Source organism: Haliotis rufescens, unplaced genomic scaffold (assembly GCF_023055435.1).
Source record: "Haliotis rufescens isolate VD_foot unplaced genomic scaffold, xgHalRufe1.0.p SCAF_6, whole genome shotgun sequence".
In the NCBI taxonomy this organism is placed as follows: Eukaryota; Metazoa; Mollusca; class Gastropoda; order Lepetellida; family Haliotidae; genus Haliotis; species Haliotis rufescens.
Window position 1 is genome coordinate 58,777,769 of NW_025964334.1, and position 25,398 is coordinate 58,803,166.

Sequence of the window (25,398 nt, forward strand, 5' to 3'; positions counted from 1 at the left end):
ATGCTAATGATCAACCAGGATCGATGACAGAATTATGTCGTTTCATGACATCTGTATATTGAAAGGATCAACCAGGATCGATGACAGAATTAAGCCGTTTTATGACATCTGTTTATTCAAAGGATCAACCAGGATCGATGACAGAATTAAGTCGTATAAAGATAACTGTTTATGCTAATGATCAACCAGGATCGATGACAGAATTCAGTCGTTTTATGACATCTGTTTATTCAATGAATCAACCAGGATCGATGACAGAATTAAGTCGTATAAAGATAACTGTTTATTCTAATGATCAACCAGGATCGATGACAGAATTAAGTCGTATAAAGATAACTGTTTATTCTTATGATCAACCCGGATCGATGACAGAATTAAGTCGTATAAAGATAACTGTTTATTCTAATGATCAACCAGGATCGATGACAGAATTAAGTCGTTTATGACATCTGTTTATTCAAAGGATCAACCAGGATCGATGACAGAATTAAGTCGTTTATGACATCTGTTTATTCTAATGATCAACCAGGATCGATGACAGAATTAAGTCGTATAAAGATAACTGTTTATTCTAATGATCAACCAGGATCGATGACAGAATTAAGTCGTATAAAGATAACTGTTTATTCTTATGATCAACCCGGATCGATGACAGAATTAAGTCGTATAAAGATAACTGTTTATTCTAATGATCAACCAGGATCGATGACAGAATTAAGTCGTTTATGACATCTGTTTATTCAAAGGATCAACCAGGATCGATGACAGAATTAAGTCGTTTATGACATCTGTTTATTGAAAGGATCAACCAGGATCGATGACAGAATTAAGTCGTATAAAGATAACTGTTTATTCTAATGATCAACAAGGATCAATGACAGAATTACGTCGTTTTATGACATCTGTTTATTGAAAGGATCAACCAGGATCGATGACAGAATTAAGTCGTTTTGTGACATCTGTTTATTCAAGGGATCAACCAGGATCGATGACAGAATTAAGTCGTATAATGATATCTATTTTAATAAAGATCAACCAGGGTGGATGGTCGAATTAGATGCGCGTCGCTCTAATTTTGTTCTGCGCATGTTTTAATAACACGTTCCCTCCCTGTGACGATCCGGTTAAGAATTGGTCTTCAGCACCCATACTTGTCACAAGAGGCGACTGACGGGGTCGGGTGGTCTGACTCTCTGACTGGTTGATGTATGTTATCGTACCCGAGTTACGTAGATCGGTGATATCAATCACTGGATTGACTGTTCCGAACGCGATGTTTTACACACCGCCGTCATGCCGCTGGAATATACAAAAAAACTAAAAACAAACAAACACATACTTCCGTTAAAGTATGTCTTTACAATTGCAATAATAAGTTGACATCAGTAGGTATAACAAATATTATAATAACCGATAACACTGTGAGAGTTCTCAAACTCTCAGGGGCGGTCGGGTAGCCTAGTGGTTAAAGCGTTCGCTCGTCACGCAGAAGACCCGGGTTCGATTCCCGACATGGGTACAATGTGTGAAGCCCATTTCTGGTGTCCCCCGCCGTGATATTGCTGGAATATTGCTAAAAAAGGCGTAAAACCATACCCACTCACTCACTCAAACTCTCATGTTACTAGGTTGTTGCGATTCAAGGCCCAAGAAGCTCGAATGACCCTGGGAAAGCATGTGTAACTGCCACGTGAACACAAACAGACCTTCTCTGTATCAGCGCTGTAAGGGTAGAACCGTGTAAATAGCCATTGTCGTTTCAATGACATAATTTGATAGCAGCATGGAATTTTATGAAAGAAGATGTTTTTTTGGTGGTATGAGAAGACAGCTTGTGGTATGACTGTGCGTCTTTCATCGACACGGCCGACCTGCCTAATGTCCCGGAAGTACCCCGAAATAGTAATTATATAGCATACGAAGAAACCACATTGTATGGATCTAATGAACTCAGGCCAAGTTATATCCGGGAGTAAACAGCTTGTACATCACGATATGCATCCTTGCGTGACTATGCTAAATACATAGATTTAGGAAACTAAATATATGCGACAAACTCGTTTCCATAATACGCTCTTCAATCCGCCATATATATTGGATATATGTTGTTGGATAATGTTGGTGGCCTGATATTCGACAAACGGTGCGTCAAAACGCAGCCATTGTCGATTTGCAATGCCTTAAACGGCATTGTTTTCACACTTGTTCAAAAATGTCATGGAGGAAAAGAGTAAAGCAAAATGTACGTGCAAGTTATGGCATTCGTAACTCGTGGTAGTGGCTATAAAAAGGCAAACATAAACCAATAATTTGTCATTCAATTGTCAACATTTTTCAAGTTCGAAAATGCCGAGACTCAGCGCTGCCGATCGGAACATCGGAACACAGGATGTATCCAAAGAGGGGAATCGCAGTCTTATGTTGCACGTCACTTCACTTCAACGTCGACCACAGCACCATTTGCCGCCTTTTGGGACCGATACACCCTGTTCAATTCCACTTCAGATCTCCGAGAACCGGCCGACCAAGAGTTACCACCCCTGCACAGGATCGCTACATTCGACTGTTCCACCTACGTCATCGCAATGCCACAGCTAAAGAGACTGCAGGACGCATCCCTGGTTTGAGAAGGATAACGGACCAGACTGTGAGTACAGGAGGGAACACCGTTGTGCTGGAGGGAACACTGTAGTACAGAAGGGAACACTGTAGTATAGGAGGGAACACCGTAGTATAGGAGGGAACACCGTAGTATAGGAGGGAACACTGTAGTATAGGAGGGAACACCGTTGTACAGGAGGAAACACCGTCGTACAGGAGGGAACACTGTAGTACAGGAGGGAACACTGAAGTACAGGAGGGAACACTGTAGTACAGGAGGGAACACCGTAGTATAGGAGGGAACACTGTAGTATAGGAGGGAACACCGTAGTACAGGAGGGAACACCGTAGTATAGGAGGGAACACTGTAGTATAGGAGGGAACACCGTAGTACAGGAGGGAACACTGTAGTATAGGAGGGAACACTGTAGTACAGGAGGGAACACTGTAGTGCAGGAGGGAACACCGTAGTACAGGAGGGAACATTGTAGTATAGGAGGGAACACCGTACTATAGGAGGGAACACCGTTGTACAGGAGGCAACACCGTCGTACAGGAGGGAACACTGTAGTATAGGAGGGAACACTGTAGTACAGGAGGGAACACTGTAGTACAGGAGGGAACACTGTAGTACAGAAGGGAACACAGTAGTACAGGAGGGAAAACCGTAGTACAGGAGGGAAGACCGTTGTACAGGAGGGAACACCGTAGTACAGGAGGGAACACTGTAGTATAGGAGGGAACACTGTAGTACAGGAGGGAACACCGTAGTACAGGAGGGAACACCGTAGTATAGGAGGGAACACTGTAGTATAGGAGGGAACACCGTAGTACAGGAGGGAACACCGTAGTATAGGAGGGAACACTGTAGTATAGGAGGGAACACCGTTGGACAGGAGGGAACACTGTAGTACAGGAGGGAACACTGTAGTATAGGAGGGAACACTGTAGTACAGGAGGGAACACTGTAGTATAGGAGGGAACACCGTAGTACAGGAGGGAACATTGTAGTATAGGAGGGAACACCGTACTATAGGAGGGAACACCGTAGTACAGGAGGGAACACTGTAGTATAGGAGGGAACACCGTTGTACAGGAGGCAACACCGTCGTACAGGAGGGAACACTGTAGTACAGGAGGGAACACTGTAGTACAGGAGGGAACACCGTAGTATAGGAGGGAACACCGTAGTACAGGAGGGAACACCGTAGTATAGGAGGGAACACTGTAGTACAGGAGGGAACACCGTAGTATAGGAGGGAACACTGTAGTACAGGAGGGAACACTGTAGTGCAGGAGGGAACACCGTAGTACAGGAGGGAACATTGTAGTATAGGAGGGAACACCGTACTATAGGAGGGAACACCGTTGTACAGGAGGTAACACCGTCGTACAGGAGGGAACACTGTAGTATAGGAGGGAACACTGTAGTACAGGAGGGAACACTGTAGTACAGGAGGGAACACTGTAGTACAGAAGGGAACACAGTAGTACAGGAGGGAAAACCGTAGTACAGGAGGGAAGACCGTTGTACAGGAGGGAACACTGTAGTACAGGAGGGAACACTGTAGTATAGGAGGGAACACTGTAGTATAGGAGGGAACACCCTTGTACAGGAGGGAACACCGTAGTACAGGAGGGAACACCGTAGTATAGGAGGGAACACTGTAGTACAGGAGGGAACACTGTAGTATAGGAGAAAACACTGTAGTACAGGAGGGAACACCGTTGTACAGGAGGGAATACCGTTGTACAGGAGGCAACACGGTTGTACAGGAGGGAACACCGTAGTATAGGAGGGAACACTGTAGTATAGGAGGGAACACTGTAGTATAGGAGGGAACACCGTTGTACAGGAGGGAACACTGTAGTATAGGAGGGAACACTGTAGTATAGGAGGGAACACTGTAGTATAGGAGGGAACACTGTAGTACAGGAGGGAACACTGTAGTGCAGGAGGGAACACCGTAGTACAGGAGGGAACATTGTAGTATAGGAGGGAACACCGTACTATAGGAGGGAACACCGTTGTACAGGAGGCAACACCGTCGTACAGGAGGGAACACTGTAGTATAGGAGGGAACACTGTAGTACAGGAGGGAACACTGTAGTATAGGAGGGAACACTGTAGTACAGGAGGGAACACTGTAGTACAGGAGGGAACACCGTAGTATAGGAGGGAACACTGTAGTATAGGAGGGAACACCGTACTATAGGAGGGAACACCGTTGTACAGGAGGCAACACCGTCGTACAGGAGGGAACACTGTAGTATAGGAGGGAACACTGTAGTACAGGAGGGATCACTGTAGTACAGGAGGGAACACTGTAGTACAGAAGGGAACACAGTAGTACAGGAGGGAAAACCGTAGTACAGGAGGGAACACCGTTGTACAGGAGGCAACACCGTCGTACAGGAGGGAACACTGTAGTATAGGAGGGAACACTGTAGTACAGGAGGGAACACCGTAGTATAGGAGGGAACACTGTAGTATAGGAGGGAACACCGTTGGACAGGAGGGAACACCGTAGTATAGGAGGGAACACTGTAGTACAGGAGGGAACACTGTAGTATAGGAGGGAACACTGTAGTACAGGAGGGAACACTGTAGTGCAGGAGGGAACACCGTAGTACAGGAGGGAACATTGTAGTATAGGAGGGAACACCGTACTATAGGAGGGAACACCGTAGTACAGGAGGGAACACTGTAGTATAGGAGGGAACACCGTAGTACAGGAGGGAACACCGTTGTACAGGAGGGAACACCGTTGTACAGGAGGGAACACCGTTGTACAGGAGGGAACACTGTAGTATAGGAGGGAACACCCTTGTACACCGGAGTACCATACTACAAGAGTACTCCTGCCATGGAACAGCGGTCTTTAAACAAATCAGATGAAGGACCAGAAGTCAAGTCAGTCCCCATCGTATTTACTGATTGTGTTGAAACTATTTACCGATTGTTTTGAAACTAAAAACGACATGTTAATTTTGAATTACGTATCCTGTGTACAAGTGTAGAGATTCTACTGCTTATAAATAAAGACATTTTCTTCAGGAGTCACGTGAAGATCCGGGTAGAAAAGGTCTTCAGCACCCAATGCTTGCCGTAAAGGCGACTATACTTGTGGTAGGAAGCGACTAACGTTACCCGGTGGTCAGGCTAGCTGACTTGGTTTGATGCATGTTATCGTATCCCGATCGATGTTGATGATATCAATCACTAGATTGTCTATTCAAGATTGTCGATGACAGACCACCGTCATTTAGCTGGAATATTGCTGTGTGCGGCGTTAAACAAACAAACAAACAAACAAACAAACAAACATGTACATGATTTTCCTCCCCACATGTTGTTTAGTCGAGGGCTCTGTCAACATCATGTCTGCGAGAAAATAAACGAAAGAAAAAAAATAAACCGTTTCAATTAATTCCAATAGAAATGATTCTATAACTTGAATAAAATCCGGTTTATGCATCACACTACCGTACATGTACGTAATTATTTGAACGGATTCGTGAGCTTGTCGAGTTGATGTAAGTGTCGCCTTTATACATGTATGGACGTACCCACTACCTGCTCGCTCAGCCAACCCACCATGAGGTTGGTAGTTAACTCAAGCAAACAGTCCAGGACAAAGGGGGGCGTTAGCTGCAACAGACCAGGCAGAACAGCGACGGTAATACACAACCTCGTCATGTATGACCACGTGACTAAACAATATCGCGTATATGTATAAACGCGATAGCCCCTCGAGCTTTTCCTACAGTCGACTGAAAGTGTGAAGATGGAGTCAGTTTTCACCTTCTGCTTCCTTGTTGGTATGTATAGTTTTCATAGGATGTTTCTGTCGGATAATCGAGACTGGGATACTTTGGGTTGACCTTATTTATCATCTGATTATGTGATACACTTTAAACCCCTCTTAAATATCACTACATATATTTTAAAATATCTTATCACTATTTTAGATATCAAAATAATTATGTCAGCAATTGTAATCCAGTGTCCAAAGATACGCAACTATATGACTTGATCTCAGAACACGATAAAGGGGGTAATCTCAATCACTGCGGTGTAGTGACGGAATCATACTGTTGTCCTAACTCATATTAATTTACGTAGTTAATTTAAACGACAGGAATGTTTTGATATCTACGATGCTAATGTCTATTCGATATAGAAGAGAAAAAAATAATATCTGAATTTGTCAACTAACTTCTATTTTCTACTTCCAGTTCTCGCCTTGGTCAGCCTTGGATTTAGTCCAGTTTGGGCGGCATCAGGTAAGGCAGCTACTTCGTGATTTCATCGATAGAAATACTTCAAATGATATATCTAAAATCGTTTTTTAAATAATATCATACTTTGACATAACACAATGTTAAATATTATTTACCGTACTATGATATAGATACTACTCGTAAAATGATACAAAGTTATATACTGAAATTACCCGAGCTCCGGCCCGTGTGTCCTAAGCGTTGTGATATAACAACTTCAAGGGCACCAGTAGATATACTCGTAATTCGGAAGTACTCCCGACCAAGCTTGGTCGTCTTTTACATTGATGTTAGATCAACACTCAAACTGTCACCAGACCTGTGGTAGACACAGGTGTCATTCCGGAACAAGCCGAAAGGCTAATTGTCGATGACGGAAAGCTACGAGTGGTAGGGATTGGTTGCGGCATATCTAATCTTTGCAATAATATTGAAATAACATGTCCGTGTTGATCTGTGAATTAATTTCTTAACGGGTCTTATTGTAGCGAGGTTCACATCTAAATGATCACTATGCGATGAATTATGTTGTAGTTATTTATTAACTTTTTGACATATTTTGACAAACTTCCTGCTGATAGGGAGGACGGAGCCCTGGGCTCGGGTCATCCCGCAGTCAATATATTTCAATAACATGACATACTCCTGAGTTCACTCGGTGCGACTTGTGGCAAAATAAGTCAGGGATAGATGATCTAACATTTCAACAACCGACTGGTATTTCACTGCTGCTGTAGATTATTGTATTGATATTCAATCGTGTAATAAAGTCGGAATCGTAAGATTTTTTTAATTATGAATAAGGTTTCGTTGCTTATATTTAATATGAAATAGCTGCAAAAGTAGTGTCCAGTTAAGTTTATTAAATAATCAAAGAAAGATTTTTTATCACATTCGAGAGAAAATGATTGTGTTTCCTGTATGATGCGTATATTTGACACCTCTAAATCTAATTCGAAACACATTCGTGAGGCAGAGGTTTCAAATTGATTAATGTATTATTATCGGACTAAATAGAAACTGATTAATGTAGTATTACCGGGCTAAATATAAACTGATTAATGTATTATTGTCGGACTGAGTATAAATTGATTAATGTATTATCATCGGTCTGAGTATAAACTGATTAATGTATTATTATCGGACTAAATAGAAACGCATTAATGTATTATTATCAGGGTGAGTATAAACTGATTAATAAATCATTATCGAACAGAATATAAACTGATTTATGTATTATTATCGGACTGAGTATAAACTGATTAATGTATTATTATCGGACTGAGTATAAACTGATGAATGTATTATTATCGGACTAAATATATACTGATTAATGTATATCATTTTCGGACTGAGTATCAACGGATTAATGTATTATTATCGGATATAGTAAAAACTTATTAATGTATTATTTTCGGACTGAATATAAACTTATTAATGTATAATTACTGGACTGAGCATAAATTGATTAATGTATTATTATCGGACTGAATATAAACTGATTAATATATATTATTTTCGGACTCATTATAAACTGAATAATGTATTATTATCGGACTGAATATAACTGATTATTGTATTATTATCGGACTAAATATAAACTAATTAATGTGTTATTATTGGACATAGTATAAGCTGATTGATGTATTGTTATCGTACTGAATATAAACTGATTTATAAATCGTTATCGAACTGAGTATAAACTGATTAATGTATTATTATCGGACTGAGTATAAACTGACTATATATATTACTATCGGACTAAATATAATATGTATAATTATTGGACTGAGTATACATTGTTTTATGTATTATTATTGGACATAGTATAAACTGATTAATGTATTGTTATTGGACTAATTATCGGACTGAATATAAACTGATTAATGTATTATTATCGGACATAGTATAAACTGATTAATGTATTATTATCGAACTAAATATAAATTGATTAATGTATTATTATCGGACTGAATATAAACGGATTGATGTATCATTATTGGACTAAATCTAAACTGATTAATGTATTAATATCGGGCTGAGTATAAACTGATTAATGTATTATTATCGACTGATTATAAACCTTGTTATGCAAGTACACAGCTGTGCTCGGGGGATTCATCGAAGTGGCAACCTCTACGACCTCGGCTACTGAGGGCTCTCCTCTCACTGTCATGTCGAAGTATGACTTAACTGTTTAAAGCGACAATCATCCCAGCTCATTCACTCATTCACTATTTAGTGTACTTTGTATTATGTATAGGTATTCAATACATAGTGCAGGTTTTCAATACTTAATGACGATATTCAATACTTAGTGCAGACAGTCAATACTTAGTGCAGGTTTCCAATACTTAGCACCGATATACAATACTTATTGTAGATATTCAATACTTAATGAAGGTATTCAATACTTAGTGCAGATATTAAATTCTTTGTTGGTATGTTCAATACAGTGTTAAGCTATTCAGAACTTTGTATTTCAGAGCCTGAGAACTCCGCCGCTACCCAAGGCTCCTCCGTCCTTTTCGGGTCCTTGGCGCTTGTGCTGGGCTATGTCCTGTCGAAGTAGCCAGTGTCCGCCATGATGTCATCTGTCCAGGATCTGTAGATGGACACAACGCAGGGGCAACAAAACCTTAATCCTGACTGTAGCCATGTTGTACGTCATGAAGTGACACCCATCCTTTTATGACGTGTATTCTTCGAGCCTGTAGCCACGGTGTACGTCATGAAGTGACACCCATCATTTGATCACGTGTATTCTTCGAACCTGTAGTGACAGAATTGTAACGTTATGTCCACTTACAGATCCATGCATCAGTTGCCCGCATGAATATCACGAATAAATCTGATATCTGACAAATATATCCTTTATTTTCTTCTTCTGTCATGGGTGTGTTTTGGATCCGTGAATCTTTTTTGAGTGAACAGCTTATTTATACACCCTGACTGTCTGATACACAGGCATATTAGGGAGTGAGTGAGTTGGGTTTAACGTCCCTTTGAACCATATTCCAGTTATATCACGGCGTGTTTAATGTAGTGGCCTGAATTGATGCAGGTCTCAGACGTTTACCACTTTGGTGACACCCACGGACACGAGTATGGTGCTGACAGACCTAGAAACATGGCATTGGATACTAAACCGGGGGTCAATAGTACTGGTTTCAAATAAAACAGTAACGTGCTGTCACACACAGTATCCACCCAGGTAATAGGTGAATACATACATGTATTGTTTATACAGTAAACTACATCTTATAAAGAAACACTGTGGTAACGAACTGAAAGATATAACAAACTTATTTTTGGTCCCGGTCATTTGTTGTATATATGCTGTATGTATGCTTATACCGAACAACGGTTACAGCAAGCTCAAATTACTGGTCCCTACGAGTTTGTTATGATCATTGTTTACTGTATGTTATGTTGATTCCTACTTTAGGCGTCTCTATTGAGTGAGACCTGAACATGACATTAACAGAAACATGGTTGGTCATAGTTTTATACAGCTTTGTTGGTAATAGTTTTGTACAGAATAGTTGTAGTAGTTTTATACAACTTTGTTGGTAATAGGTTTATACAGCATGGTTGTAATAGTTTTATACAACTTTGTTGGTAATAGTTTTATACAACTTTGTTGGTAATAGTTTTATACAGCATGGTTGTAATAGTTTTATACAACTTTGTTGGTAATAGTTTTATACAACTTTGTTGGTAATAGTTTTGTACAGCACGATTGTAATAGTTTTATACAACTTTGTTGGTAATAATTTTATACATTTTTGTTGGTAATAGTTTTATACAGCATGGTTGTAATAGTTTTATACAACTTTGTTGGTAATAGTTTTATACAACTTTGTTGGTAATAGTTTTATACAACTTTGTTGGTAATAGTTTTATACAACTTTGTTGGTAATAGTTTTATACAGTATGGTTGTAATAGTTTTATACAACTTTGTTGGTAATAGTTTTATACAGCATGGTTGTTATAGTTTTATACAACTTTGTTGATAATAGTTTTATACATTTTTGTTGGTAATAGTTTTGTACAGAATAGTTGCAGTAGTTGTATACAACTTTGGTGGTAATAGTTTTATACAACTTTGTTGGTAATAGTGGAAATAGTGTTATGCCCTTTTTGTCGAGCAATATTACTCCAGCTTTAGCCCTTGGTGTGATTGGTGTTTACATTTCACAACTATTGAGGTACAATCGAGCATGCTATTTCCACCAAGATTTCAAGGAGGGCCATAAGATTCTTGCTAAGTATTGTTTGATCAAGGTTACAACATCCAATGCCTTAGTAAAGTAGGTTTTTCAGGTGAACAATTGACTGGCCTTTGAATGTGTTTGGGACGGGTGTCATCGGCGGGGCAGGATGCGCTCACCCTTTCGCGAACACCTGGTATCATTACTGTTTAACAGTGAATCATAAACACATGATCTTGATATACTCGGAATTGTACATCAGACACTGCTTTATGCAGAGATGCCTTATGATTATGATTTTGTGGCTTTTACTACAGAGCATGGTGGGTAATATTCTTATATAACATGGTTATATGGACTTTATTATTCCAAGGGAAATTCATATTGCACAGTTGATTAGCACTAAAATATGAAAAAAGAAAATATATAATATTAGAATATGGACATCAGGAATTAAGACACTTACTAATATTACCACGAGTAAAAACATGTAGAAAATTGAACACTAGAAAATTGATTCACAGTGACGACAAGGAACGGAAGTTTAAAGTATATACATTTATATCAGAGCAAAAGTAACCTTTAATTGAGCACTCAGCAATATTTCAGCTATATGACGGCGGTCTGACAGGATAGGATTTGTGTACAGCGAACTGTTAAAAAGTGTTAAACAGATAAACATTTAAAAAACTACTACTGGCTGGTATGAATGATTTCCGAGCCCTGTTTGTTTTCAGCATCGGCTGGTAATAGTCTGTAGAGGACCATTTGTAAGAGCCGCATATATAAGGATTGGTAATAGTCGCATATAACATGGGTGGTGATAGTCGTATATAACATGGTTGTAATAGTAGTATACAACATGGTTGTAATAGTCGCATATAACATGGTTGATAATAGTCGCATATAACATGGGTGGTAATAGTCGTATATAACATGTGTGGTCATAGTCGTATATAACATTGGTGGTAATAGTCGTATACAACATGGGTGGTAATAGTCGTATATAACATGGGTGGTAATAGTCGTATATAACATGGGTGGTAATAGTCGTATATAACATTGTTGGTAATAGTCGTATATAACATGGGTGGTTATAGTCGTATATAACATGTGTGGCAATAGTCGTATATTACATGGGTGGTAATACTCGTATATTACATGGGTGGATATAGTCGTATATAACATCGGTGGTAATAGTCGTATATAACATGGGTTGTAATAGTCGTATATAACATGGGTGGTAATAGTCGTATATAACATGGGTGGTTATAGTCGTATATAACATGTGTGGTAATAGTCGTATATAACATGGGTGGTAATAGTCGTGTATAACATGGTTGTTAATAGTCGCATATAACATGGTTGTTAATAGTCGTATATAACATGGGTGGTAATAGTCGTATATAACATGGTTGGTAATAGTCGTATATAACATGGTTGGTAATAGTCGTATATAACATGGGTGGTTATAGTCGTATATAACATGGGTGGTAATAGTCGTATATAACATGGGTGGTAATAGACGTATATAACATTGGTGGTAATAGTCGTATACAACATGGGTGGTAATAGTCGTATATAACATGGGTGGTAATAGTCGTATATAACATGGGTGGTAATAGTCGTATATAACATTGTTGGTAATAGTCGTATATAACATGGGTGGTTATAGTCGTATATAACATGGGTGGTAATAGTCGTATATTACATGGGTTGTAATACTCGTATATTACATGGGTGGATATAGTCGTATATAACATCGGTGGTAATAGTCGTATATAACATGGGTTGTAATAGTCGTATATAACATGGACGGTAATAGTCGTATATAACATGGGTGGTTATAGTCGTATACAACATGGGTGGTAATAGTCGTATATAACATGGGTGGTAATAGTCGTATATAACATGGGTTGTAATAGTCGTATATAAGATGGGTGGTAATAGTCGTATATAACATGGGTGGTAATAGTCGTATATAACATGGGTGGTAATAGTCGTATATAACATGGTTGGTAATAATCGTATATAACATGGGTGGTAATAGTCGTATATAACATGGGTGGTAATAGTCGTATATAACATGGGTGGTAATAGTCGTATATAACATGGGTGGTAATAGTCGTGTATAACATGGTTGTTAATAGTCGTATATAACATGGTTGGTAATAGTCGTATATAACATGGTTGGTAATAGTCGTATATAACATGGTTGGTAATAGTCGTATATAACATGGGTGGTAATAGGCGTATATTACATGGGTGGTTATAGTCGTATATAACATGGGCGGTAATAGTCGTATATAACATAGGTGGTAATAGTCGTATATTACATGGGTGGTTATAGTCGTATATAACATGGGTGGTAATAGTCGTATATTACATGGGTGGATATAGTCGTATATAACATGGGTGGTAATAGTCGTATATTACATGGGTGGATATAGTCGTATATAACATGGTTGGTTATAGTCGTATATAACATGGGTGGTAATAGTTGTATAAAGTATGTGTGGTAATAGTTATATATAACATGGGTGGTAAGAGTCGTATATAACATGTGTGGTAATAGTCGTATATAACATGGGTGGTAATAGTCGTAAATAACATGGGTGGTAATAGTCGTATATTACATGGGTGGATATAGTCGTATATAACATGGGTGGTAATAGTCGTATATTACATGGGTGGATATAGTCGTATATAACATGGTTGGTTATAGTCGTATATAACATGGGTGGTAATAGTTGTATAAAGTATGTGTGGTAATAGTTATATATAACATGGGTGGTAAGAGTCGTATATAACATGTGTGGTAATAGTCGTATATAACATGGGTGGTAATAGTCGTAAATAACATGGGTGGTAATAGTCGTATATAACATGGGCGGTAATAGTCGTATATAACATGGGTGGTAATAGTCGTAAATAACATGGGTGGTAATACTCGTATATAACAAGGGTGGTTATAGTCGTATATAACATGGGTGGTAATAGTCGTATATAACATGGGTGGTAATAGTCGCATATAACATGGGTGGTAATAGTCGTATATAACATGGGTGGTTATAGTCGTATATAACATGGTTGGTAATAGTCGTATATAACAAAGGTTGTAATAGTCGTTTATTACATGGTTGGTTATAGTCGTATATAACATGGGTGGTAATAGTCGTATATAACATGGGTGGTAATAGTTGCATGTAACATGGGTGGTAATAGTAAAGTATAGCAGTATAGAGGTGGGGTTTTGTGTTGATGTAAGGGCATATTGTAAATGGTCTGGGGCGTCTGAATCAGTGCTCGTCATATACACGTCGAACAAAACTTATTTGTTAATAACTTGTTCCAGCCAGCAAATCGATCCATCCCGTGTCTGTAACACCGCCAAGACGTGACTCACCCTTCACTGTCGTTATCTGGAAAGGATCGATCGCTCTTGATATGACGATCAATGTTCCCACGAGCTTAATGTTGATATATATCACAGGAACAATAGACCGTGTTAAAAAGGGAGACGGTATCTGAGGACTGTGGTGCTGTATGGTAATACAAACATGTGGCGAACTGTAACAAAGTATTCACGATCTCGGTTCCGCTAGACTATGAGGGGAACACAGAGTAGCGCAAATCGATCTATGACATTTAAAACCCGAGAGCAGTCAAATACAACTGGGAGCAGCGGATCCTGGTGGAAGATAGGCAACATCTGAGTCTGATCCAGCCGTGTCCCTGGTTCAGAAAGAACTCTGTGCAGGCTACATTATGTATTCCATATTTATGTCTTCTGTTTTTTTATAATGGAAATCCAATAAAACACTTTTATATCTATATATACATTATACGATCAAATGACTCACCACGTCCCATCCAAATGTCTCGTCGCATATAATAACATTCTGAAAACATGATATAAAAAACATGCTTTGTCATAATACCGTTGCGCTCTAGTAGGTTTATAACAAGCGAGTGTGTTGTTTATTGAAAACATTCGTGAGATCGCATTCCCTGGGCGTCCTACACATCAATATTGACATATAAATGCCTGTTTTTTCACACATGTTTGAATATTTATCGAATATTAAAAATGCTTTAAACATTGCCTCAGGCCTGTGCACGTTACATTGAATAAATGTTTTGTTTGAGGTCTGGATGTATATGGCTCTTTTTACCGTCTATACACATTTATTGGTATGGTGAAGACAAAGAGAAGGCAAGCGTACTGACACACCATTCGACCTAGCGCATCTTGACACTCACATGGCGGCCACAGATGGCTGACGTTGGACAATGAAAAGAAACGAGTCGAATGTGCAGGACAAACCTTCAGAGTAATCGGGGTGGACCGGGAATCGAACCCACATTCATAGGTTTCTGGCGTGCCCAAGGGACGCAACTCTGCATAGCGAATCGCGGCGCCTTAAACAACAGGGCCACCCATGTCCCCGGTAAATATGACATCTAAACAGGGTAAATGTGGCATCTGAACACGGTGTATATGGCATCTAAACACGGTGTATATGTGGCATCTAAACACGGTGTATATGTGGCATCTAAACAGGGTGTATATGTGGCATCTAAACACGGTGTATATAGCATCTAAACACGGTGTATATGTGGCATCTGAACACGGTGTATATGTGGCATCTAAACACGGTGTATATGAGATCTGAACACGGTGTATATGAGATCTGAACACGGTGTATATGTGGCATCTAAACAGGGTGTATATGTGGCATCTGAACAGGGTGTATATGGCATCTAAACAGGGTATATGTGGCATCTGAACACGGTCTGTATGGCATCTAAACACGGTGTATATGGCATCTAAACACGGTGTATATGTGGCATCTAAACACGGTGTATATGTGGCATCTGAACACGGTGTATATGGCATCTAAACAGGGTGTATATGACATCTGAACACGGTGTATATATGGCATCTAAACAGGGTATATGTGGCATCTAAACACGGTGTATATGGCATCTAAACACGGTGTATATGTGGCATCTAAACACGGTGTATATGGCATCTAAACACGGTGTATATGACATCTGAACACGGTGTATATATGGCATCTAAACAGGGTATATGTGGCATCTAAACACGGTGTATATGGCATCTAAACACGGTGTATATGTGGCATCTGAACACGGTGTATATGGCATCTAAACAGGGTATATGTGACATCTAAACACGGTGTATATGGCATCTAAACACGGTGTATATGAGATCTGAACACGGTGTATATGGCATCTAAACACGGTGTATATGTGGCATCTGAACACGGTGTATATGGCATCTAAACACGGTGTATATGTGGCATCTAAACACGGTGTATATGGCATCTAAACACTGTGTATATGTGGCATCTGAACACGGTGTATATGGCATCTAAACACGGTGTATATGTGGCATCTAAACACGGTGTATATGGCATCTAAACACTGTGTATATGTGGCATCTGAACACGGTGTATATGGCATCTAAACACGGTGTATATGTGGCATCCAAACACGGTGTATATGGCATCTAAACACGGTGTATATGTGGCATCTAAACACGGTGTATATGGCATCTAAACACGGTGTATATGTGGCATCTGAACACGGTGTATATGGCATTTAAACACGGTGTATATGTGGCATCTGAACACGGTGTATATGGCATCTAAACACGGTGTATATGTGGCATCTAAACACGGTGTATATGGCATCTAAACACGGTGTATATGTGGCATCTGAACACGGTGTATATGGCATCTAAACACGGTGTATATGGCATCTAAACACAGTGTATATGTGGCATCTGAACACGGTGTATATGGCATGTAAACAGTGTATATGTGGCATCTGAACACGGTCTGTATGGCATCTGAACATGATATATATGGCATCTGATCGTGGTGTATATGGCATCAGATCGTGGTGTATATGGCATCTGAACAAGATATATATGACATCTGAACGGGGTGTATGATGGCATCAAAATGTTTATGCGAGCCGAGCACGAAGCATATGACGTCTGAACACGATGTATTGTTAATAGACATATTCAAATTTAACAACAGTTCTTTCAGTTTTCAATTGAATATTTTCTTTTTACCCTTCATTTTAAGACATATGAGGTGAAATTAGTTAATGGTGTAACCTTTACGTAATGCTTTTTCCCTGAACCAAGTTCAAAATCAATAAATACAGATCCAATGACCACCACCATACTCCAACTTCAGTTCTCATTCCATGGGTGTCCGTGGTTAGTGAGTTAGTGAGTTGGGTTTATCGCCGCGTTGAAAAGTATTTAAGTTATATAATGGTGTGTCAGCTTAATGTGGGAGGAAAACCCGAAGTTTACCACTTTCGTGAAACCCCCGATCACGGATATAGTCCTGGCAAACTAAGAAACATAATCGGGGCCAACTGGGAATCGAACCCACGTTCATTAATTTCTGGCGTGCCCAAGGGAGGTAACACAGCGCCTCAGACGACTGGGCCACCCTTGCAATCTGTCCGTGGCTTCTGTCTGTGCTGAGAGCAGGATATGTACGAATCATGCATTCAGTTTTATTGGTGTCTCTCTCACTTGAGTCACGCTCTGGTGATTTTAAAACCTTCGCTGCTCATCAAAGATAAAGCGGCTTACAACGCTGCTTCCGTCGCGCGTTGAATGTCAATCCCTGTAAAGTGTTCAATATCCATGGAAATGACGTTTTTGTACATTGACATCGGTTTTGATGTTTATCAAACACATAATATTACCATCCATTAAACATGTTCCCTAGGCCTGTGTAATATACATTTTACACGCGTGTTGATTACGAAGTAATTAAGGCGTTTTTACCGTATATCAACGTGCATTGATATGGTGAAGCGAACGGGAAGGGATCCTGTATAGGAATGAATGACAGTTCTATTTTGTTTTGTAATGGCTGGGAGCGGGTTGTGAAACATGTGACATAAAATGGAGGGTGCCAGACACAAATGCTTCAGTCCCTAGAGCAATCTCACCCCCCGGTATATAGACGACCAGTTCCTGAGTAATATTCCGTATCGTAGGAATGGCTTATATAAGCACCAACAAGCCGAGAACGGAGCACCAGTCTAGATGTCGTCTCCCCAACCGCTCTCTAGCCGCTACCGCTACACTAGATCATTCTAACCCACTCTTGTCTAACCTCAAGGTCCTTTTTAGGACTTGTGGTAATGTGACCACCTCAACCCCCGGAATCTGGACTCCCCCCCCCCACCCACACACAAACCTTATATGAACCCGAGGGCAATTTCCTCTACGTTTCCTCTCCCAATCTATTTTGTCTCTGGCAACTTGCATATTCCCTTGCTATGTTACTTTTATTGTTTTGCTCTAGTACTCCGACCCTCGACCTACTACCATCTATCTTCTTTAATTAATAATCAATAATAATTAATAATCACGATGATTCTACTTCGGGTGGGGAGGGCGGTAACGCAGCCTTGCATACACAAGGCTGGTATCTCGTGAGGAAGAGAATTTACGGATGTCAACTTCTTTATTATGAGGAACACAACGTCTCGGTGTATACACTTACACCTTCACCAGGCGAATGCAGTCATAACCTGATGAAGGAGTAAGTATATACTCCTAAATGTTGTGTTCCTCATCATAAAGAAGCTGATATCCCTGATTTCTCTTCCTCGTGTGTGTCACTTCAAAATGGCTTTCAAAGACTTAGTTTCTCGTAGTCATATTTAGAAACGATTTTACCTGCGCTTCAAATGATTGATCGAAATGAAAATGTCAAATCAAGTCCGCGCACGACTAGCGCACGTTGTTAAGTCAAATGCATCGGAGACAGGAATAACAATCCCTTGTGAATATGCAATTGAGTTTCTGTTTGGCATCGAAGAAACCTTATACTTCCCTACATGCCTGGATTTTTGCAAAAGTGGAATGAATGTAGACAAGAAAAACAATATATATTTTCTCACCTGGTAGCTCGGTAACAAACAAAAAACGCTATATGTGACCTTTGACCAGGGTATATATGACATATAAATACCATGCTTACGACATTCGAACAAGAAATATATGACATCTGAACATGGTGTTTATGCCATCAAAAGTTAAATATTATAACAGTGAGTAATTTTACCTGTCACCACACTCACTCAACACATCATTGGTACAAGTATTATTGGCATGAAATAATGGTAATTAGCAATTCATTAAGACATCTACGGTTATTATATAAGTAGGCAATATGAGGGGCTAAAACAGTAAGATATAGGTATAACACATGGGAAGATATGTTGAGTGCAGGCGATGTAGGAGTTGAAGAGCACAGGAAACATACGGGGCCACTCATAACCAGGGGTGACAGTAGTAGGTCGAGGGTCGGAGTACTAGAGCAAAACAATAAAAGTAACATAGCAAGGGAATATGCAAGTTGCCAGAGACAAAATAGATTGGGAGAGGAAACGTAGAGGAAATTGCCCTCGGGTTCATATAAGGTTTGTGGGGGGGGGGGGGTAGTCCAGATTCCGGGGGTTGAGGTGGTCACATTACCACAAGTCCTAAAAAGGACCTTGAGGTTAGACAAGAGTGGGTTAGAATGATCTAGTGTGTGTTTGGTACGGTGTGGCCATTAAACTCTCAGGGGCACAGAGTTGAGGTTGAGGGCTGTTGTGTTGTCTGTCAATTTGTCGGCCATCTTCAATTCCGAAATGACCACGTAAGTATGTTTATCACACATATGGTTAGAAATAACCGAGTTCATAAAAATCGTATGTGTACTAGAACACGTCTCGCGCACCAGTGTACTGTTTACATCATCCGGACGGCATTGTTGACGTCATTCAAATCGCATTGTGTCGTAAGGTCGGAATGACGTCACACCAGAAACGACGTCATAACATAATATTGTTACCGTCATTCGACATTGAGGTTTTCGACAACGACGAGTGTGATCAGTGCATGTTTCTAAAGGGGAGCTCAAAAGGATTACGAAACAATGGGTGCTAAAGAAATTATCACACTCGCATGTGTGGCATACTAATTTTACGAAACGTGTACTAATTTATTGCCCTTGATCTCGCCCGGGAAAATACAAGAATTCTGACACTTGTTTTGTAAAACTCACATCACACACATGCTTGTACAATAACCTCTATCTATTTCAAGAGTTTGTGTCAGTGTCAAACTACTTAACCTTCATGTCTCTTCATCATTAATGTTTTAATAACCGTTTACTTGGTTCTCTCAAATGTTCCTTCCTGACACAGGTATAATGTTCAGTTCACCGGGGTTGTTGACATTCTGTGTGTACTCGGGGGTTCGATGTCCGGTGGCCGGTGATCCTCAATAGACCAACGCACTGAAGTTTCTGACAATCACACAGATATAAATCGAAATGATAATCGTGGCCGGAGTCGCCTTACCAACCTGTGAGTGCTCACCTATATACCTACTTCTACCATTCCCACAATTAACACCGACGATCTTTCAGAAGCACGAATTACACGAATGTGTATATACTTTGTATTCTGTTGTTGTTGTTGCATTAGGTGTTTAAGAGTTCGCCTTCTGCCTAGGCAATTTCGGCTGACATTTGTATTCTACGACTAAGCCCCCTTATCTACTTTGTGACTCCACTAATCCGTCGTATGTATTCAGTGGGAAGCCGACACTGAGCGTTGTTCACATGACAATGCACACTCTAAATGGCAATGAAGCATGAGGTAAACAACACAACACCACTGACTATCTGATCAACACAAGCATATAACTACGTGGTATACCAACGTCTCGAAAGGATACTGATATAGTTAATACTCCAGTTGGGCACATCTTTAAACAACAGGATTCACAGATTACCGAGCGTGTGAATCAAAAGATGTACATATAATTATGTGTTCATATATGTAGAAGGGTTAAGGGTTTTGCGTGTTTGAGAGATACCAATCCGCCATTTCTGTCAATGCTGGACACATGAAGTATCAACGTTAGCTTAACCTTATGTGTGTTTGGTTATTTGTGCGTTCACACTTCGTGTAATATAAGCAGCGCCCGGATGCTCATCGAGATTGAGACAGTTCGTCTTAGCATACATACACCTCAAAGTGAATTCTGATTTAAGAGGTTGCTATGTTTCTAGCACATGAAGCAGAACGCCATTCATAGTTGGACGCAGATAGAATTCCATAAACTATAATTTCCATATTATCCAAATCTTTAACATCAACACGATCCAGTTACCTCACAAAAAACAATAAGTTCATATACGATGATAATTCGTGTACCTGCGGTGCTATTACGTATTACTTAAGTGGTAAACGCACTCACTCACGTACACAAACTATATGTACTTAAATATACAAATCTACAAACTAATCTAATTAATGTCACCATTAACTCCATAGACATGTAAGTTGATTTTTTGTAACCCATGCTTGTCGTAAGAGGCGACTTGCGGGATCGGGTGGTCAGGCTCGCTGACTTGGTTGATGCATGTCATTGTATCCCAATTGCGTGGATCGACCTTCATGATGTCAATCACTGGATTGTTGGTCCAGACTAGATTATTTACAGGCCGACGTCATATAGCTGGAATATTGCTGTGTGCGGCGTAAAACAACAAATCAAACCAAAAGGTCTCTGGAGTGATCGAGATCTACCGGTGGGATAGAAACTCGAGACTGTGGCGTCCTTGGCGAACAATTGTACTGCAAGGCCACCCTCGGTCCCGGATCTATTTGGTAAAACGTTTCCACCTAAATGCACTGAAGTGAAGCGTAAATCATGTAACAATTGTCATTGGCAATGCACCACACCTTTAAAACTATATTCAAGATGAATAAATTATTTTGCACTTGAACGTGCAACGGACATACTATAGGATTTTACATGGTAGCCGAAAAAGGAATGTTTTGTTGTGGCAACGATAGTCTCAAAGTTGTTTGGTGTCCACGTTTCAACCGTATACACATGTTATAATATTGATTTGTAACTGTAAATGAGCATGAACGCCGGAAAATATCATGAAATAATAATTGCACATTATTCTACTTCTTTACTGTCCAGACCATATTGCACTGCAGCATGGATTAATCACGTTCTTGTCAAATAAATTATACTTCATATAAATGACGCGATCGTTAAGTTTTGCCATGCTTCTTACTCTGAATATCATAGTTGACAGTTGATGTGGCGTTTGATTCCACCAACTTCAGGACAATGTCGCTATGCTACGTTGGGTATTTATCCCTCTGTGTTCATGAGGTTTTGCACGTAGCGTGTGCACAAGTGAATCAGTGGACACAACCTAAGCGTAAACATGTTATTTTCATGTAGACCGACTCATATATCTGGAACATTCGTGACCAACTCGTGTTATTCCGGGACAAGCCGAATAGCGACTCGTGCCCCTCTCGTGGCCATTTTTGCGACCGGGTTCCGTCTTGGCGCAAACGGGCATACCTAAAACAATTGTCAACTCGTTGCGAAATGGTTCACACAAATTTCCCCGTATATTATATAATATAATTCAGATGCAATTTAAAGCAGTTCTGGACATGCGGAATTATACAGTATGTCTGAACACATTTAACTGTGTCTTGGGTATATTTTTAGATACAAGACATATGTAAAATCAAATATTATTTCTGAGGGATTCTTTGAGGAAGAACTTGAAATCATACGCGCATTCTGATTGGTTTCTCGTATTTTCGCACATAACATTCATCGATAGGGGGACGAGTCTTCTTGTAGGTTACGGAAAGGGGCGAGTAGTGACGAATGATATCTGGAAGTATACTAGTATTTATTTATCCTTACTTAAACATATATCATCAGTTATATTGACAAAGATGTTTCAGATCAGGGAGGGGAATGTCACTTACGTCAAACATCATTCAAAAGGTCAGTACGTGTTTTTGTGCATAAGAAACAGTTTGGACAGTGTGTCGCTTCATAAATTGGTCATAAAAACATGTCAGACAGCTTGGACTGCCATACATGACTCATTCTATGACATGTGTGAACATTACGGAAAAGAACCCCAGTAAATACTGATACCTTTTACGTCAAGCATGGGTTGCTGAAGATTTATTCTAACCCGGATCTTCACGGGTATCAATATAAGTGAAAGTTGACACAAGCAACCATACCAGAGACGTAATCACATTTTTCTGTACATTGAGGATATTCTTAGGAAGAAACTCACTTTGGTTTAGGTAGGTACGATAAATATCGTAAACTAGGCTCAGTCCTCTATATTCAAAATATAGCGAAATGCATGTCATAGTATGTTCAGTATATCGATAGTTTAAATAGAGGTGGTATCGTAACTATAAATACAATCAGAAATGAGACAGAAATATAACATGCTACAGTAGATGCATAATTTGTAATAAGTGTATTCAAAACTGTATCAGAGTATTGTAAATAAAAACGACAAAAAAGTCCGATTCCGACTTTATCATGAGCATGTGCTTATGAATCAGTATCTAGTAACACTCTCCATTCACACAATTAATGTTCCTAACTTAAATCCCAAAACATGCACATTTACGATTCCGCATGTGTTTATGAATCATTATCAAATAGCTGTGATAAACGTGTACCAAACATTCTCGAATCCTGTCCCATCAGTGGCACCCGTTACAAACACATGCAAAGGCAAGTCAATTCATCCACCTACAAACACGGCAAAACATGGTTAATTTGGTCACGATAGGGATCATTATTGTCACTGATGCTTCAAATTGAGAAATGTCCTCAACATGTCTGCCATAAAACGTTTTGAAAGCCTTACTGAGGCCCCGAATGTTGTAACCTTGATTACACAACTTCTGAGTGAATGAAATAGAATAAAACCTACAGGCTTGTCAATGTATTCCATTGAATCTAAGGACTGACGTTCACATATACATTCATACTGAACATCACCTTAAAAAGCTTGCATATTTGTGTATCGTTCACTTCCTGCAGGAAGTGTTTGGTTATGAATTTTCTATGCAAACACACAATTGGACAAAAACACACTATTAAAATTGATCAACACGAATTTACTTTATACAATTTATTTTTCCTCATTCTGGGGATCGCGGACGATGGGGCGTGGGTTATTTGTATGTTTATGGAAACGTATATCAGACATTTCCTTAAAATATGAACATATTTGTTCATAACGAAACTGTATAGACAGTTATAAAAATGGTTCAAAACGTAACCCCGATGTACATGCACTGCCTCTCTCTCTCCTCATCATTCTCTCTCTCTCTCTCTTCTCATCACTATCTCTCCCTCCCTCGCCACTATCTCTCCCTCACTCATCACTTTCTCTCTCTCCTCATCACTGTCTCTCCCTCCCTCATCACTGTCTCTCCCTCCCTCACCATTGTCTCTCCCTCCCTCACCACTGTCTCTCCCTCACTCATCACTTTCTCTCTCTCCTCATCACTGTCTCTCCCTCCCTCATCACTGTCTCTCCCTCCCTCACCATTGTCTCTCCCTCCCTCACCATTGTCTCTCCCTCCCTCACCACTGTCTCTCCCTCACTCATCACTTTCTCTCTCTCCTCATCACTTTCTCTCCCTCCCTCATCACTTTCTCTCCCTCCCTCACCACTGTCTCTCCCTCACTCATCACTTTCTCTCTCTCCTCATCACTGTCTCTCCCTCCCTCATCACTGTCTCTCCCTCCCTCACCACTGTCTCTCCCTCCCTCACCATTGTCTCTCCCTCCCTCACCACTGTCTCTCCCTCCCTCACCACTGTCTCTCCCTCCCTCATCACTGTCTCTCCCTCCCTCGTCACTGTCTCTCCCTCCCTCACCACTGTCTCTCCCTCCCTCACCACTGTCTCTCCCTCACTCATCACTTTCTCTCTCTCCTCATCACTGTCTCTCCCTCCCTCATCACTGTCTCTCCCTCCCTCACCATTGTCTCTCCCTCCCTCACCATTGTCTCTCCCTCCCTCACCACTGTCTCTCCCTCACTCATCACTTTCTCTCTCTCCTCATCACTGTCTCTCCCTCCCTCATCACTTTCTCTCCCTCCCTCACCACTGTCTCTCCCTCACTCATCACTTTCTCTCTCTCCTCATCACTGTCTCTCCCTCCCTCATCACTGTCTCTCCCTCCCTCACCACTGTCTCTCCCTCCCTCACCATTGTCTCTCCCTCCCTCACCACTGTCTCTCCCTCCCTCACCACTGTCTCTCCCTCCCTCATCACTGTCTCTCCCTCCCTCACCACTGTCTCTCCCTCCCTCATCACTGTCTCTCCCTCCCTCACCACTGTCTCTCCCTCCCTCACCAC

The 25,398-nt window shown here is 40.3% G+C and overlaps 2 long non-coding RNA genes across 2 annotated transcripts; both read left to right on the forward strand.

Moving 5' to 3' along the window:
• The first annotated feature begins 2,354 nt into the window (after positions 1 to 2,354).
• On the forward strand, positions 2,355 to 15,248 carry LOC124143184. The gene is made up of 2 exons (XR_006862260.2): positions 2,355 to 2,647; positions 14,456 to 15,248. It is a non-coding gene; the product is annotated as an uncharacterized LOC124143184 (long non-coding RNA).
• On the forward strand, positions 6,266 to 9,753 carry LOC124143182. Its single transcript, XR_006862258.2, has 3 exons — positions 6,266 to 6,423; positions 6,841 to 6,888; positions 9,372 to 9,753. It is a non-coding gene; the product is annotated as an uncharacterized LOC124143182 (long non-coding RNA).
• Positions 15,249 to 25,398: the final 10,150 nt, after the last annotated feature.